The sequence below is a fragment of the Rattus norvegicus genome, chromosome 17 (genome assembly GCF_021556685.1).
Source record: "Rattus norvegicus strain SHRSP/BbbUtx chromosome 17, alternate assembly SHRSP_T2T, whole genome shotgun sequence".
NCBI lineage: Eukaryota > Metazoa > Chordata > Mammalia > Rodentia > Muridae > Rattus > Rattus norvegicus.
Window position 1 is genome coordinate 93,275,300 of NC_141550.1, and position 17,867 is coordinate 93,293,166.

A 17,867-nucleotide genomic window follows, 5' to 3' on the forward strand; every position below is an offset into this window, starting at 1 on the left:
TTACTATCCTTATTGCATGGCATAAAAATGGTGGTAATGGTGTAGAGAACTGGAATCTCATTCATGGACACACTCTTCTATCTGCCTACAAGCCATGTAACCAAGAATGCCAGTATGACTGTGTTCAGGAAGACTTCTCCAGTTATTTCTTCTGGATGCTAGGCTCCTGATTTGGTATCTTTTCCTATCTGTGTACTGCTAGAGAATCCACATGCTGTTTGATAACAGTTCTTTTAAATTTTTCTATAATGATCTTTAGTAACAGACTATTCTTATGAACATTATTGAATAATTTCTTACATAAATTATTTAAATTCACGATATATTTTCTGAGAGTTAAGAATAATCAATACTGAAAGATAAATTGCCACTGTGGGGGCGCAGTCCACACTTGGGTCATCAATGCTTTGGATCCCAATGAAATCAAGTGAATAAAGACATCTTCTATGAGTCTGTCTCCAGGAGTGATGAATTCTGTAACTTCTAGTCTATCACCTTCTGTGTGAAAATTGTTAGAATCATCAATAAAGTAGTTCATAAAAACTGTATGGAAAAGTAAAGCTAAAATGATGCAATGTGTGTTAGTTCATTAGTAGCAGATTATTTTTTCCAAATGCCTAAACTGTTATTTTCAAACAACAGCATTTTCATAGGTTAAGTGTTAACCTCAAAAAATTACCATGGGTAAAAATAAAGTATTTTAAAAGTTATTAAATGCTTTAGTAACTGTCAGAAGGATTTAGTGTTTCTCTGTGGTTTAATGTGGAATATATCCATGAATCCAAGAATGCTGCAGAAACTTGAAAGAAAGTAAAGGAACAAACCATCAGTTCTGGAAGACAGCATTTTGAAGGTACAAGGAGATTTCTCCAGAAATACTCTCAAATGAAGGGTTGTCTTCTGAGGACATTCTTGAATTCATCAAAGATACCAAGAAACCCACCAATACTCTCTGTCATGCTAAATTTACAAAGAGAAAAAAATTAAAGGAAGATAATAATCAAATTTCATTGAAAGAAGTAATAACCTTTATTCATATATTGAGTGATTATAAACAATCAACTGAGTCTGTCTCTGTCTCTGTCTATGTCTCTGTCTCTCTCTATCTCTCTCTCTCTCTCTCTCTCTCTTTCGCTCTCTCTCTCTCTCCCCCTCGCTCTCTCCCTCCCTCCCTCCCTGCCTATCTAATCAGGCTTAAAATATGTGTGTCTGTGGACAGGATATGTGTGTGTGTGTGTGTGTGTGTGTGTGTGAGAGAGAGAGAGAGAGAGAGAGAGAGAGAGAGAGAGTGTGTGTGTGTGTGTGTGTGTGTGTGTGTGTTGGCTTGAAATGGAGGCACATTCACTTAATTAAGATCATAGGTGAAAATTGTAAGTTTGCTATGTTTTGAATATGACATGTCACCTACAAGATCATGTGTTAGAACTCTGGTCTCTGGGTAGTGGCAATCTTTGTGGAGACTGTGGAGGCTTTGGGAGGCAGGGCCTTTCAAGAGACAGAGTTACTGCAGGAAGGAGAGAGAGACCTTGAGGATTAATTATCTTTACCCTGTGTCCCTGCCTACATGCCGGACACATGTCATTTAGAAACTCAGAGGTACAGCTTTGAGGAGTCTTTTCATGAAGCTACTGACATTTAAAACGGTCAGTATAGAATTAGTATTTTTAAAATGACTTTTGTTTACTTATTTTAACTTGCATGCCACAGAACCTGTGTGGAGGTCAGAGAACAACCTGTGAAATTAGCTCTTTCCTGCCACCATGTGGGTCCTGGGAATTGAACTCAGTTTATCCTGCATGGTGGTAAGTACCTTCACTCACTAAACCGTTTCTCTGTCCTAAGTTACCATTTCTTAAAATCTTTCTAGGGCAAACATATTGGCATGCATTTTTCAAAGTGTATCTTTACTGGTTTTAATGGGCATATGGTGGCCACAATCATCTGTAATAGGATCCAATCCCCTCTTCTAGTGTGTGTCTGAAGACAGCTCCAGGATACTCATATAAATAAAAAAAATCTTTAAAAAGGAAGACCCATAACTTACGTAAAAATGCTGGGCATGGTGGCATACACTTGTTATTTCCACACTGAGGAGGCAGAGATGGGAAGATCTCTTGGTCTTACTGGCCAGCTAGCCTGGCCAAATTCATGAGCTCCAGGCCAATGAGGAAGCCTGTCTCAAAGACCGTGAATGATTTGTGTTTGTGCACCCGACACCTAAGGGTTCTCCTGTGTCTACATGAATGTGTGTGCGTGCAAAACACTCCTTCCCAGAAATGCAAACACATTTAAAATATGAGGCACCCTTTGGAGGCAACCACAGTTTACATCATTCTTTAATTTTGTGTTGCCCATTATTACACTTATAAAAACCTTTCCTTATTCATTAGAAAAACAGAATCATACAGGACGTGGAAATGTAGATAGATTCAAAAGGCTAGCAGTGAGGAGTACAGATGCCATCCCTGTGGAAGCAAGTCTTTCAGAAGCTTTGCCTTCCTGGGCTGAAATGTCTTCTGTACGTTCCCTCGGGGTGCTGCAGAGGACAGGGGTCATGGATGGTCACACAAAGGGGAAGATCCTTCTTAACATCCAAGAGAGCTGGGAAACTCGATCATCTCATTTCCAGTTGCATCACTGACCACTCCAGGCCCTTCAGTACATGTGATCACCCAGAGATTCCCCTGCCAGACATAACTCTCAGAGCCATATCCCTCTATAGCTACAGGAAGGAAGGAAGCAGGCCCTACTCCACCAAGGTCCTTCAAGTCTTGGGAACCCACAGGTGCTCCACCCACTGATGATGAGGCTTCAGTATCCCCATCACTCAGCCCAGCATCTTGGCTTTGATTCTCTCTAAACACAGTAAAGGAAGACTCACCCTTCCTTGCCCATTCATAACCAAGTACCCATGAGTCCCAGGGTGGGGTTCAAGTCCCAGGCAGGTGATGGGACAGCACACATATCTCTCAGTGTGCCTCCAGCTTTGGTCTAGAGCAGAGAGTGGTTTGGCATTGCTAGGTCCATGGCATTCTTGTTTCCTTGTGTGCACATGACAACATGAAGCAGAGGTTTTCTGCCATCTCAGAGAGGGCAATACTGTTTGCTGGTGGAGGAAGCTGATTTGATATGTGCATAGAGCCTGCTCTGAACAAGTGCCACAGACAGCAATACCGTGGCTTCAAAGGGGAGGGAAATTATAAAGCAGGGACAATAGGGTTGATTTTTTTAAAAACAGAGGTGGGTGAAAGTCTTTGCTCAAACCAAATGAGATCTGCTTAGGGGCACACAAGGAAGAGGCCAGAAGAAAAAAAAAAAAAAACTGTTCAGCCTCGGTTACTAATCCTGTCTTTAGAAGCATGCATTTTTGTAGTGTACATGATTGGAAGGCAGGTGAGGCTAAGACTGCTTCATCAGGGCATCCTTGCCTGCTAAACTGGGAAAAGAAGAGACCTAGTAGACAGGACAGTACCCTCAGTCCCCAAGGAGGAGTCAAGTCCATCAGTGGTGACAGATGAGTCCCAGGTCACTGTGCTGGGCACATCCTGGAGACAGGAGCCCCAGTCTCAGCCATGCCAGTGTTATAGTGCCTTTGTCTGCCAAGTCACAGAGAAAATACATGCTTTCTCTTTGTGTCTTAGTTGGGTCGGCCTGGAAGCTTTAGAAGGCACCTAACCAGGCCAGACTCTGTGTCTTCCAGCAGGGGGCAGCACTACATAAGATTATTGTTTGAGATGGCCAGATTTCCACTATTAATTCTAAGTATTATTACAGATTACAGTATTATTCCAGTTGGTGGCTTCTTTGTACAGAGTTTTTTTTGTTTGTTTCTTCTTAGAGGCACAGGTTGGACATCCTAGCAGAGCCCCGGGCCCTAACTAGTTAAAAGCTCATGGTGCTAATATTGCATGTTGTGTTTTTGTCTGCCCCTCTAGTGTGGGTCCCCCGAAAGGTGTAATCTGTCTCTGTGTATATGGCTGTCCAGTGTGGCTTTGGGACCTTCCCTTTCATTTGACTCTTCTCTACTGCACTCAAATAAAATGTATATTATATATGACCTCATTATAGACCTTTACAGGGGGAAACTTTGCTTAACGAAAAATGCCTTTGGAAACATAGTTAAGCAGATCTTGACATTTTAATAGGAAAACAATCTCATTCCCAAGCAGCTCACCTTAATACGGGTGTCCAGGACCAAAAGTTCTTAAGGATTAATGATGATGGGGTGGAGAAATGGCTCATTGGTTAAGATCTCATACTACTTTTGTTGAGGACATGTTCAGTTCCCAACACCTGTGTCTACCAACTCCACCTACAGGGGTTCCAATACCTAAGGTCTCTACAAACACCTATACTCATGGGCACACATCACGCAGAGATATGTAACTAAAAATGATCAGATATTTAAAACATGATGACCAAGCTTTCAATAATTATTTAATCAGTTTATCATAAAGTAACCTCCTTCTCCCTTATCTCGCCTTTGTGACGTTCCAGGGTATTTATGCTTCTGTAGACATCACTGACTGTAAGCTACCTTTCAATAAACTGATTTTGTACTGTAGCTGAGAATAATCCTTGGCTTTCTTTGGGCAACCCAGATCCAAGCCATCTTACATTTACAGTCAGAGTTAACTTGAAGAAATCTTTCAGTTCATCTCTCTGATGATTCTGTGCCCCTGTTAGTTAAAAATTCTCACGGAGTAAAATGCTGGGGCCACATGAATTGGGATGAGCACACATGGCTTGCATGACATTTTGTTTTCTTCTTGAGGCAGGGGCTCATATATCGAAGGCTGACCTCACACTCACTTTATCGCTAATGATAACTTTGAATTTCTGATCATCTACTTCTGCCCGCAAGTGCTTGAATTATAGACATGTAACATCACATTGGTACATGCTGGGAACAAACTCAGGACTTTTGGCATGCTAGGCAAGGACTCTACCAACTTTGCGAAATTCTAGACCAACCTTGACGTTATCTCTTAGAGATTTACTCTCTCTCTCTCTCTCTCTCTCTCTCTCTCTCTCTCTCTCTCTCTCTCTCTCTCTCTGTGTGTGTGTGTGTGTGTGTGTGTGTGTGTGTGCGTGTTTGTGTGTGTAGCTAGTGTTACAGGCAGTCATGACACACCCCATGTGAGGACTTGGAACTAGCTTAAAAGCAGCGAGAGTTCTTTTTTATTTTATTAACTTGAGTATTTCTTATATACATTTCGAGTTTTATTCTCTTTCCCGGTTTCCGGGCAAACATCCCCCTCCCCGCTCCCCTTCTTTATGGGTATTCCCCTTCTCATCCTCCCCCCCTTGTCCCCCCTCCCCCCAACAATCTAGTTCACTGGGGGTTCAGTCTTAGCAGGACCCAGAGCTTCCCCTTCCACTGGTGTTCTTACTAGGATATTCATTGCTACCTATGAGGCCTCTGGTGTGGTCACAAATTGGGCTGAAGTGACAAGTCTGCTTTGGTAGAGATGGAAATGAAGGGGCTTCCTAGAAACATCTGGCTAGACAGTGTCAACAAGATATAGGTCAACCTGGAAGATGTTCCTTTCATCCTCTGGGAGTTATGGGGTATACTGGAATGCTAGGGCTGGCATTTCCTAAGTTCCATCATCCCTCTATCTCTGAGCCTCACCTCCTGAGTTCCTTTGTACACAGTGATTTCCAGCACCCCTCTCATTTCCCTGCATTTGTTTCTGCTCTAAGAAGTAAGAGCTAAACCAGATATGGTGGCCCAGCACTTGGAAGGCAGAGGCAGTCGATCAGAAATTCCAGGTCATCCTCTGCTACAGAGTGAGTGTGATAGCATCTTGAGCTAGGAGACCCTGTGCAAACAGCCAGATCATGCATGGACAGCTTAATGAGAAAGTAGGCAACCAATCACATCTCTGAAATGTTTAGAGCCTGACCCCATGTTCTGCTGGGAGCCTAGATCTTTGATGCTCACAACATCTGACTTTCCTAAGAAGCTATTTATAAAAATATGTGTGTTTAGCGGCTGGAGAGATGGGCTCTGCAGTTTAGCACACCAGATCCTCTTGCAGAGCAAGAGTTTCCAGGGTCCACCAGGAGATTGATAAGCAAACTCTATAACTCCAGTTCTAGTGTATCTGTCACCCTCTTCTGACCACTCCAGGCACCAGGCATTATAGGAAAGACATTCATACCAATAAATCTAAAGAAAAAATTGAATCGTCTCCATTTGGTCATCAGCTGACACTTTAAATATGTCTGGCAATAAAATAAGGTGGACATCGATTTACTAACAGTGAACCAGAAGTGATAGGCAAGTCTCACTGTAGACGAGGTTGATTGGAGTTCTCACTGGGTGTGTGTGTGTGTGTGTGTGTGTGTGTGTGTGTGTGTGTGTGTGTGTCTGTGTCTGTGTCTGTGTCTGTGTCTGTGTCTGTGTGTGTTCGAGTACACAGTGTGCACACACGTTGTTGATAGATTATGGAGTTTGGAAGCTACCACTGGAATTTCCGGGCTTTTGTGACTAAGAGCAAGGAATTGGACCAGGGACACATAGGATATTGGTAGAAAGAAAGGGATGTTTTCTTCTCTTATTAAGGAAGAAAAGTTTGAGCTAAACTTGGAGTAAGATCAAAGGCTCAAAGTATGGGTCATGGGGGTTGTGCATCTTTATAAATCATTTACACACATCCTACCTTTCCTCACATGCCTATGCTATGGGATTTTCTCAGACATGTTCGAACAGTTATATGTATCCTTTGGTGGTGAAAATGGGGATTCCATGGTTTTTCTGTCCTTGATTGAAATCTCTCCACCTTATGCTTCTGCTCCCTGATTAAGCCACAGACTATTTAGTTTTTGATTGTATTATTTGGGGAGCCTTGAAAAACTGCCAAAGTATACCAAATATGTCAGTATATCTTTGACTTTCCCCCCTGCTTCTGTTATCTCACAGCTGTGACTGGAAGATTAGGAAGGATGGCCACTAATGTGTCAAATTCCTAGAGCAGGATCGTCCTGTCACTCTTAGGTTTAGTTAGACTGTCTGTAGTGAGGCTCAGATATCCTATTATTTAATTTGTAGTTCCCACACTCAGAAGAGATTGGCATATTAAAGTACATAACCTTAACAGTCCTCAGAGAAAGCCAAAGCTGTGCACAAGTTAAAGTGACAAAGTCCAATTTTTTCCAGGGTAGTATAACAAAAGAGACCCAGGTACTGAGCTGGCCTGCTTTCTAAACACACGAGAGATACATGGGGATGTATAGTCAAGAAATATGGAGCTCATGGTTGATAGCAACATGGGTCAATTTTAGTAACCCCAACCTTGAAAGCTTCCTGCTGAAGGCAGGAAAGCATCACAGATATCAAGGGTGGGGACAGAAACATTTTTGTAAGATAGGGAGGGGGTGATTGTGTATATGTGGGTTCATGCTAAACTGCCTTGGCGACTGCTAAAGCTGGAGTGTACAAAGATGTGCACACAAAGCACACCGGCCAAGGAGCAGGTTCAAAGTCTCACTAAAGTTTGATTTATGTAAGGATCTGTGTCAGGTGCCCGATTGTATGCAACATAATTGGACAGGGCTACGAAGGGTATTATAGCTGGACCCAGAATTTATGCAAAAATCTCTCTTTCTCTACAGAAATATAAGGTTGGGTCTCAAAGATATCTGAGGATAGCCCTGCTGTCATCTCGGTGAAACTTTACTCATCCTTTTTAATCCTATGACCTCCAGCAGGTGATAGGACAACAGTTCATTGTACATACTGACCGTGAACAAAATAAAACCAAAATCAAAAACAAGGAGAACTATATTCTGAGGCAACTCTGAGTGAATACTGCATAGGAGTACAGATTCGGGTTTCCCAGAATTAATGACTCTATTGGGGAAGAGGTTGGCATGAGGTCTTATAGCCATAGAACAAAAGAACATAAATCAATACACAAATACAGGGGAAAGAACATTTGGTGGGCAGCCTACAGCACAGCAGGAAAATGTCCCGCTGATGATATTCTTCTTTTCCGCATTACTGAAAAGCCAGTGGTTGGCTGAGTTCAACAATACATTTCAAATGTTTTATATAACAGGCACAAAGATCCTAGGTCAGCTACAAAGGTTGGTATTAAGAAGTTTAAAGACCCCAAAGATAGTACAAGATAATTTTGGCTACCAATGATTCATCCCCTGCTTAGTGCTCAAGTACTATTCAGGCACTTTGAGCAGTCTTCAACACAGATGTCGTTTTTTCAGTGAACCCGCATTTAAATTAGAAACAAGAGACTTGGTGCTTTTAGAAGCAGAGTCACTGGGAGGGGTGGGACTCAGAGAAGCGGCACGGGGCCCGCCCCTCTGCAGTGGTCCCGCCTTTTTCCTCTCATTGGCTGAGATTCTCAACGCGTCACACCGGCGACCAGGTTGTGCCCGCCCTCCCAGCAGAGAGGGAATCAAAGCGCAGGAAAAGGTGCGTGTGTGCAGGTGTAGAGGATCTAGTCTGGGTCAGGGCTATGGAAGGTGTGGAAACCCTGTTTCCTTGGTTACCTAAGAGAGCGGAGTAACAGCTCTGGTTGACCAGGCAGGTTAGGCAGGTCCGGATTCCCTTGCCAGGAGAATATCCCGCCTTGGACCACAGAGCTGAGGTAAAGAAGGGAGCAGGCTGCCATAGAGGATCAGGGTCTCGACCTCAGCAGAGCATGGCGGAAGGTGGAGGGCTACTCTGCGGGGTTGTACCGCGCCAGGGAAAAGGTTGGTGGCCAGTGCTTGTCCTGGCCCGGGTTCACTGAAGTTGAGCCCTGCATGGTTGCTTACTGAGGCAGTCCTTTGGCCCGAGGGCTCTGGCAGTGGTGAGGACCCCATGCAAACTTTACTAAGCAGGGCACTGGTTCTGCAGGCCAGAGCCCTCAGGTGTCTCTTCACCCAAGGTAGTGCTCAACTGGAAGTTCCCTACCCTCAGCCTGCCCGGTCCTTCCCAGCAGGTGATTGAGGGAACTGACAGGTTGAGAGTGTCTCACTTTGAGCCTTGGGCCCATCTCTCATTCTCACTCATGTGCTCCAAGTTCCTGCTCTCCTTTCCCTGCCTGTGACACCAGCTGCTGCACTCCACACACTTCCTGGTTCATGAACTTCCTGGTTCATGCTCATCTCTGGAGAGGTGGCTGATGCTAATATTATAGGGAAACGAACCAGGGAGATTTCCTGTGCCACCTGAAGCCAACATTCATGAAGGGTTGGAGCTCAGGCAATCAAGAAAAGTGTCTTTTTCCAATCCTGAGGGAGACAAACAAAACAGCAAGTCATTCTTCTCTATCTCTGTCTCTATCTGTCTCTCTGTCTCTCTCTAACACACACACACACACACACACACACACACACACACACACACACACACTCACCACAGACAGACAGACAGAGATCTGCTCTTGCCTGATAGATATGTGAGAAAAAATTTGTTGGTTCGCGTTGAATGCCATTTATGTTGAATTCTGGCCAGTATTTCTTTAAGCATCAAATTCATTTTCCATTTACTCCAGGGTTTGTTTAACAGATTGGTAAGGCACAGTGATTTGTGTCTTTTCTTCCTGAAGTCCCTTGGATGTTCTACCCTTATGTTAACTTCCACATCTAGTAACCTTATACTAATCCACACCTAGTAACCTTATAGTAATAAAGATGTTGTTATGTAGTTAATTGGTAGGGGGTGTCCGTATGTAAAGAGCTTTGCAGGTAACTTTTCTGTTGCTCTTTGCTGTCATCCACATTTTTACTAATACATACAGACATTGAGAGACTTTGTGAGAGGACATGAGGGGGATGGGTTTCTCTGATTTAGTTTCCATTAAGATACTTCCCAAACAATAAATTTCATATACAGCATATGTATTTAATAAAGATCTGTTAAGTATCTATTGTGCAAGAGACACTTTTCAAAAGCAGGTGAATATCACCTCTTGGGGCATCTATCTTCTAGAAGAACTTCAGATCATAAATAAATAGAATATGCCCTTGTCAGATGATGTTATAGGACTTAAGAGAAAAAGCAGGGAGAAGGCAGAGCCAGAAATGGGTTCAATTGGACTAGATGTCTTCTATACTTTTCAAAAAATATTTTACGCATGCGAGTGCGTGTATCTGTGTGTGTGTGTATGTGTGTGTGTGTGTGTGTGTGTGTGTACACCTGGTTGTTAGCATTTGTTTGCATGCACAGTCTAGAGGAGGAGTTCAGGTGTCCTGCTCTATCATTGTCCTGCTTAGTCCTTTGAGATGGTGTCTGAGCTTGAAGCTAGGTTGGCATGCCAGCACCAATATTTTGTCTGCTGCTCTCAAGGCTTGGTTTAGAGGCATATATGTAGTCAGATGTGCTTTTTATGGAGATTTAAACTCAGGTTTATGTTTGCCCAGCAAACACCCATATACACTGACCTAGTTCCCTTAAGGCTGATTGTATATAACTTCTTTTTTTCTAAATTTGCTCCTATTTTATTTATTTTTATTATTCATTTTAATTTTTATTGGGTATTTCTCTTTTTCTATTCTTTTCTATTTTTTTTAAAATGTATTTACATTTCAAATGTTATTCACTTTCCTGGATTCATATCCATAACCCCCATCCCATTCACCCTCCCCCTTCTTTCATAATTTCATAATTTTTTTCCTCCCCAAACATCTCCCTTTCCTGCCTCCCTGTCCTGAAATTCCACTACAGTGAGAGGTCCAGACTTGGCAGGACAAAGGGTTTCTCCTCCCATTGGTTCCCAACAAGGCCATGCTCTGCTACATGAAGCTGGAGCCATGGGTCGGTCCATGTGTACTGTTTGGGTAGTGGATTCGTCCCTAGGAGCTCTGGTTGGTTGGAATTGTTGTTTTCCTGGGGGTTTTGTTTTATGATGGACCATCTTTTGGGTATATGGCCAGGACAGGTATAGCAAGATCCTCAGATAGTCCAATTTTCAATTTTCTGAAGAACCTCCAGACTGATTTCCAGAGAGTTTGTACCTATTTGCAATCCACCCAACAAAGGAGGGGTGTTCCTCTTTCCCCACATCCTCTCCACCATCTTCTGTCACCTGAGTTTTTATCTTAGTCATTCTGACTTGAGATGGAATCTCAGGGTTGTTTCAATTTGCATTCCCTGGATGACTCCAGATGTACGCTGAACATTTCTTTAGGTGTTTCTCCGACATTCGATATTCCTCAGCTGAGAATTCTTTGTTTAACCCTGTACCCCGTTTTTTTCATAGGGTTATCTGACTCACTGGAGTCTGACTTCTTGAGTTCTTTGTATATTTTGGATATTAGCCCTCTATCAGATGTAGGATAGTTAAAGATCTTTTCCCAATCTGTTGGTTAAAGTCACACCATGGCATTATATATTATTTGGGACTAATATGAAGGGTATCATTTCCCTAATTTCTTTCTCAGCCTGTTTGTCCTTTGAATAGAAGATGGCTACTGATTTGTTTGAGTTAATTTTATATCGAGCCACTTTGCTGTTTCTCAGGCTTAGTAGTTCTCTGGTTCAACTTCTGTGGTCACTTAGGTATACTATCATATCATCTGCGAATAGTGATATTTTGACTTCTTCCTTTCCACTTTGTATCTCTTTGACCTTCGTTTGTTGTCTGATTACTCTGGCTAAGACTTCAAGAACTATATTCAATAAGCAGCAAGAAATTGGGCAGCTTTGTCTACTCCCTGATTTTATTGGGACTGTTTCATGTTTCTCTCCATGTAGTTTGATGTTGGCAACTGTTTGCTCTATATTGCTTTTACTACGTTTAGGTGCCGACACTGAATTCCTGATCATTCCAGGACTTTTATTATGAAGGGGTGTTGAATTTTTTCCATTGCTTTCTCAGCATCTAATGAAATGATCATGTGGTTTTTATCTTTGAGGTTTTTTTATAAAGTGAAATCTGTTAATGGACTTCCATATATTGAACCATCCCTCTCTTCCTGGGGTGAAGTCTACTTGATCATGATGGTTGTTCATTTTTATGTATTCTTTGATCCTGTTGTGAGAATTTTATTAAGTATTTTTGCATTGATATTCAAAAGGGAATTTGGTCTGTAGTTCTCTTTAATGTTGGGTCTTTCTGTGGTTTCAGTATAAGTAATTGTGACTTCATAGAAGGCATTTGGTAGTGCTTTCTCCATTTCTAATTTGTAGAATGGTTTGGAGAGTATTGGTATGAGGTCTTCTATTAAGGTCTGATAGAATTCTGCATTAAACCCATCTTGTGGTGGGCTCTTTTTGATTCGCAGACTTTTAATAACTGGTTCTAATTCTTTAGGAGTTATGAGGTAATTTCAGTGGTTTATCTGTTCCTTGTTTATCTTTGGTACTTGGTATTTGTCTAGAAAACTGTCCATTTCCTCCAGATTTTTAAGTTTTGTTAAATTTGGCCTTTCTTAATAGGACCTGATGATTTTTTTCATTTCCTCAGATTCTGTTGTTATGTCTCCTCTTTTATTTCTGATTTTGTTTATTTGGACACACTCTCTGTGCCCTCTGGTTCGTCTGTCTAAGAGTTTATCTGTCTTATTGATTTTCTCAGAGAACCAGCTCTTGGTTTTGTTGGTTCCTTGTATAGACCTTTTTGTTTCTACTTGGTTGATTTCAGCCCTGAGAATGATTATTTCCTACCTTCTACTGCTCTTGGTTGCAGTTGCCTTGTTTTGATCTGGAGATTTTAGGTGTGCTGTCAAGCTGCTGATTTGTGCTCTCTCCTGTTTTTTGCTTTTTTCAGGCAGTCACAGCTATGAGTTTTCCACTTCACACAGCTTCAATATTGTCCCATCAGTTTGGGAATGTTGTACCTTCATTTTCATTAATCTCTAAGGAGTGTTCTAATTTCTGTCTTTATTCCTTCCTTGACTAAGGTATATGTGTGTAGAACATTGTTCAACTTCCATGTATATGTGGGTGTTCTTTCATTATTGTTGTTATTGAAGATCAGCCTTAGTCTGTGGGAATATGATAGATTGCATGGGACTATTTCTATCTTCCTGTATATGTTGAGGTGTGTTTTATGACCCGTCATATGGTCAGTTTTTGAGAAGATACCATGAGGTGCTGAAACAAAGGTGACTCTGGAGTCTGACTCCTTGGTCCCTGGTTTCCAACAGGGCTCCTGTCAGGACTGTGGTCCCGTCTGTAGCAGACCTCCTGTGAGGGCCTTCCAACTGGAGGATATTCAAAGGGGCAGAGAAGCTGCTGATATGTTGCCCAGCCTGCAGTAGATCTCCTGGGAGGCCTTCAGACTGTGGCATCTTCAGAGGAACATTCAAAATGTGTCCTCTGTGAAGCTGTTCTGGGGACACAGATGGAGGGGGGTGACAATGGACTGTGGTTTCTCTTTCCTTGAGGGCAGCCACAGGACAGGGAGGCCTTTTATTGATTTTGGCAACTGCCCTGCCTGTCACAGAGACCCTGGGAGGCCTCCAGATTGTGGTGTCAATTACCCAGTTGCCCTGTATAAAGAGGACCTCTTGGAATGCCCTCAACTGTGGTGTCCTATGTGCATTACATCTCCTGGGATGTCTCAAATTGTGTTGTCAGATGCCCTGATTGTAGCAGATTTCCTGGGATGCCTCAGCATGCGGTATCAAATGTTCTGAGTGCAGTAGTTCTTCTGATACACTTCAGGATATTACGCCTAATGTTCAGAGTGCAGTGGATCCTCTGTTAAGCCTCAAGATATAGTATCTTCCAGGAAGCAGACTAGCTAGCAGTCTGTCCCTGCAGAAAGGTAGAGGCAGAAAGTCTGTCTGACATTTTCTTCAGTGAAAGTCACTGCTGGTTTATCACACTCTGTAGGACTAAATTCCTCATGTGAAAAAGGCTTTATTTCAAGGGTGAGGTTACCACTTCCACTGGTGTGGTCAAACCGTGAGAATCTGAAGATTCAAAATTCTCATCTTCAACAGGGTCCTTCCACACACCCCATTTCAAGTGATAGGATCCCATTCTTTGTCAGTTAATGTCTTTACTGTAACTGCTGAAGCTTGAATTTTCACTCTAATTCAGCCAAACTAAAGAGGGCTGAAGTTTGATGTTCTGCAACTCAAGATCTATGACTGCTAGAGAAAACTTCTCTCCAAGGACACACTTAGTAAATTTTACACTGTTTACTTGCATCTGGAGCCATTTAATTTTCTCATACAGCTCATTCATTTCCTTCATCCATTTGTCCAGAGGTACTAAGAGCATCAAGCCAGCAAAATCATTTTCTGATTTTTCCCCCAACTTGTAGAAAATTTTGTATACCTAATCACCAAAGTCATGAAGATGATCAAAGGCATTGGCTTCTTTAAGTTTGAAAGACAGTATCAACCACAGATCTTCAATATTTTCTGACCCCCAGAAGACAGAGTATGAGTGGAGGTTTCAGTAGTTGAATGAGCTGGTGAATTATTAAACCAACTCCACATTCCTAAAATCTCGTATTTACACATCTGCTCCTCTAGAACCATTCCAGGTACCAACTTATGTATTGGTCAGAGTTCTCTAGACTCACAGAATTTATAGGTAGTCTCTGTATAGTAAGGGAACTTGTTGATGACATACAGTCTGTAGTCCAACTCCCCAACCATGATCAGCATCAGCTGTAAATGTTGTCCAAGGATATAGCAGTGTCTTAGTCCCACAAGACAGGCAGGCTAAGAAGAGAGAACCTTCCTTATTCCAAAGTCCTTATATAGGTCTCCACCAGAAGGTGTCTGGAACTTGCTTTGTCCCAGATGACCTTGAACTCTGAGATCGCCTTGCCTTAGTCTCCTGGAATTCATAGGCACTATGCCCCAAGATCTCCATGCCAAGATACACGTCAAATACTTCTATCTCCTAGCCTTAAGATCAGTATCAAAGGTGAACCTTTCAATTCTGAATTGTAGTTCATTCTGGATATAGTCAAGTTGACATCTAGGAATAGCCACAATAGATATGTATGCACTTATTTGTGTGGATGTGTGCATGTTGAGTGTCCATGTAGAGACTATTTTGTTGGGCTTCACATTTTTAAGAGTATTAAAAGTTTTGACTGTCCACTTTTATCATATTGAATTTCATTGTCTTCATTGTAATGTGTTGTAGTGTTCCCTGATCATACTTGCACCTCATCTTGTGAGGTCCGAAATGAAGCTCTTCAGGGTCCCTACAGTGAGACTCATGGAAACAGTGATCTATGCAGTAGCAAGAGTAATTTAATTTAATCTGGCATGCCTGGGTCTTCCCAGTTCAAAGGAGATGACCCTGAGCAGTCTCTGATAGGGAGTTATATACCTTGAAAACTATTGGACAGAATTCAAACATTGGTAACTAGGCAGGGTACTAATGATGGGGTGAAGTGACATTCAAGCTGACTCGTGATCAGTGGACCATTGTGGACTTTCCAGCGGGCACAGTTGGGAGTCAAGGAGGTCTGTGGAGTTACAGGTGGGTTTGTCTGACAGTCTGGCTTATAGATGCTCAGGAAACTAACTACTCCTTGGAAGGGAGGGGTCTGTGTGCATGGAGGTTTGAGGGGAAACTTTCCCACTGGCCTTATATCGACCCCAACTATGACTCTTTCATTCCCCCATTGTCTTTTAGCACAGCTTCCATCTTGAAGCTTACAGTCCTCCAGCTTGTATTTTGCCTCCCTATTTGCAGCTACACCTAGTGTTGTCTTAAGATGATTAACTGGACTATATTCACTTAGCAAGGGTCCAGCTAGAGTACCTTCATAACAGGGGAAATTAAGACACACAGTCCATACAGACATATAGTTAGCAGGGAGAATAGACTCAGGACTGAGACTGAGTCAACTTGACTTGACGGGGTTGGTGTGCGTTTGAACCTTTATTTTCCGACAGCTAGAGCCAGGTAGTCTTCCTCAGTGGAGGAGCAGGTCTGGAATGGTTGTAGTGCACCCAGGTGGTGACTGTGTTCAACAGGATGATGAAAAGTCCTTTTCACTTCGGTTTAGGCTCAGCTTGGTGAAATCTTAACTTGTGAGGTTCTGGAACCAGGCCTACTTCATAGAGGGTACATAATTTAGGCCAAACATATTCATGAGCCTATTGGGGAGCTCTGACCTTAAATATTAAATTATCATTTTTCAGATCTGTAATAGCTGTCAACTATAGGTTGGACACAATGGGGGCTAGAATGCCATCTATATCTAATATAGGGCAGAGGGAAGGAGCATCATGCAGTCCCCACCAGTCTCCAAGGCTATTTTAATTAAGGTCTCTTTTAGAATTTTATTAATCTTTTCTAACTTTTCTGAACTCCAGGGACGATATATATACACAGTGGAGTTTCAAACTAGGCCCCAAGACCGTAGCAAGTCCCTGACTTACCTGAAATACAAAGGCAGTCCCCATTATCTGATCCTATTACCTTAAGTGCTCTAAACCTGGGTCACCTGGCAAGCATTCAAGTTTGTCATGTTCGTGACTCTGGATCTTTCTGGGAACAGTTCTTGTTAAAGAGGTGGGTACTATTACCTTACCTTTAGTCGATCGTCATGAGCCCATTTAATTTGTTTTTCTACATATATCAGCTGTTCTGGGCAGTTTTGCTATGACAGTGGACAATCTAGAGATGACTCTTTACTTTAAGGTTGCATCCTAAACAGCCTTATCAGCCCAGCTGTTATCTCTAGCCATTGGATCTTTTGGCAAAGGTTTCCATGCACATGAGCAGTTGTAAATGCCTATCTGGCTGTCCCTGAAGATGTTAACAACCAGTCCTCTTCCCATGATGAGGGCCTGTTTTAATGTTCTTAGTTTGACCATTTGAAATGAAGTGCTTGGAGGAAGACACTGAGTCCAGAATCCCTCCATTTGTATTTCACCACTGCCCCTGCCCTCCTCTCACCCCCATGGATGAAGCTGCTTCTGTCCATAACCCAGGTCTGTTCTGTTTCTGACAAAGGTGTGTTCCTCAAGTCAGGTCAGGTACTGAACACCTGTGCCACAACCTCGTCACATTGATGGAATGGACAGTCCCAAGTCAGGGTCAGGTGGGAGAGTTGCAAGGTTTAGGAAAACAGGTGGTAGAAAACATCTCAGCCAGGGAAAACTCTGATAATGAAGCCTGTAGGCATTACTGAATCATCAGTCAGAATTGTAGGGGTAGTCATGAGTGTCAATGTAAATATATTGAAGCTTTAATTTCTTTTGTCCTGGATCGGGTGGTGTGTTGGCTGGAAGTGGTCTAATTAATTCTTTCTGCCATGATCTGCACTGTTCTACAATCTCCCTGCAACCTTAACTTTTCTCAAACATTTGGTACGAACTTAATTGATGAAAGTCAGGGCTATCATATGAGAATTTTCTCTTTGCTCTTATTTAATATCATATGTGAACCTGGGACAAATTATTATTGAGATATGCTTATAGAGCCTGGTGGCAAATCTGGAGACACTCCCTACCCCTTACTGAATTGAAGCCCTAATCTGGGTGGGTTCCTTGTGGGGCCAGGAGCCATTTGTAAGCTCTGTTGAAATATACTTTTGCCCACATGGAGCCTCTCCTGTCAGGGATCCTGGATGCCAGTTTGCACTGTGTCAGCAATGAGCAGAGGAGCAGGGAAAAAGGGGTTAAATCCTTGTGACCTTGTGAGCCATGAAACTCTGAACCAATCCTGAAGAAAAAGAGAATTCAACAAGTGTCTGCTGGGCATTAAACTCGGGAGCTCTGGAAGAGCACTCAGTTCTCTTCACCTCTGTGCCATCTCTCCAGCCCTAAGGCTAATACTGTCAATAAGGAAGGAGCTGGCTGCTGGGCTGAAGTAGGCTTTTGTTGTTTCTAGTGAAGAAGAAGTGTTTAGAAGGTAGGGGTTGAGGAGGAGGGAAAATGTCTGAAACATTTTATCTTCTATTGCTGACACCTTGGAGAGTTAAAAG

At 42.5% G+C, this 17,867-nt stretch overlaps 1 long non-coding RNA gene across 12 annotated transcripts in view; it reads left to right on the top strand.

The window, feature by feature from the left end:
- The window catches only part of LOC148000341 (uncharacterized), a 73,720-nt gene that overhangs the window by 32,180 nt on the left and 23,673 nt on the right, over positions 1-17,867 (top strand). For 2 of the 12 annotated variants that reach the window (XR_015641971.1, XR_015641978.1), the window contains exon 1: positions 8,382-8,440. The exons of 4 other annotated variants lie outside the window; for them this stretch is intronic. This is a non-coding gene — a long non-coding RNA (uncharacterized LOC148000341). Of the gene's footprint in view, positions 1-8,379; positions 8,616-17,867 lie in introns of those variants that run through there. 6 more of the 12 variants (XR_015641972.1, XR_015641977.1, XR_015641975.1 and 3 more) reach the window with 6 other exon arrangements.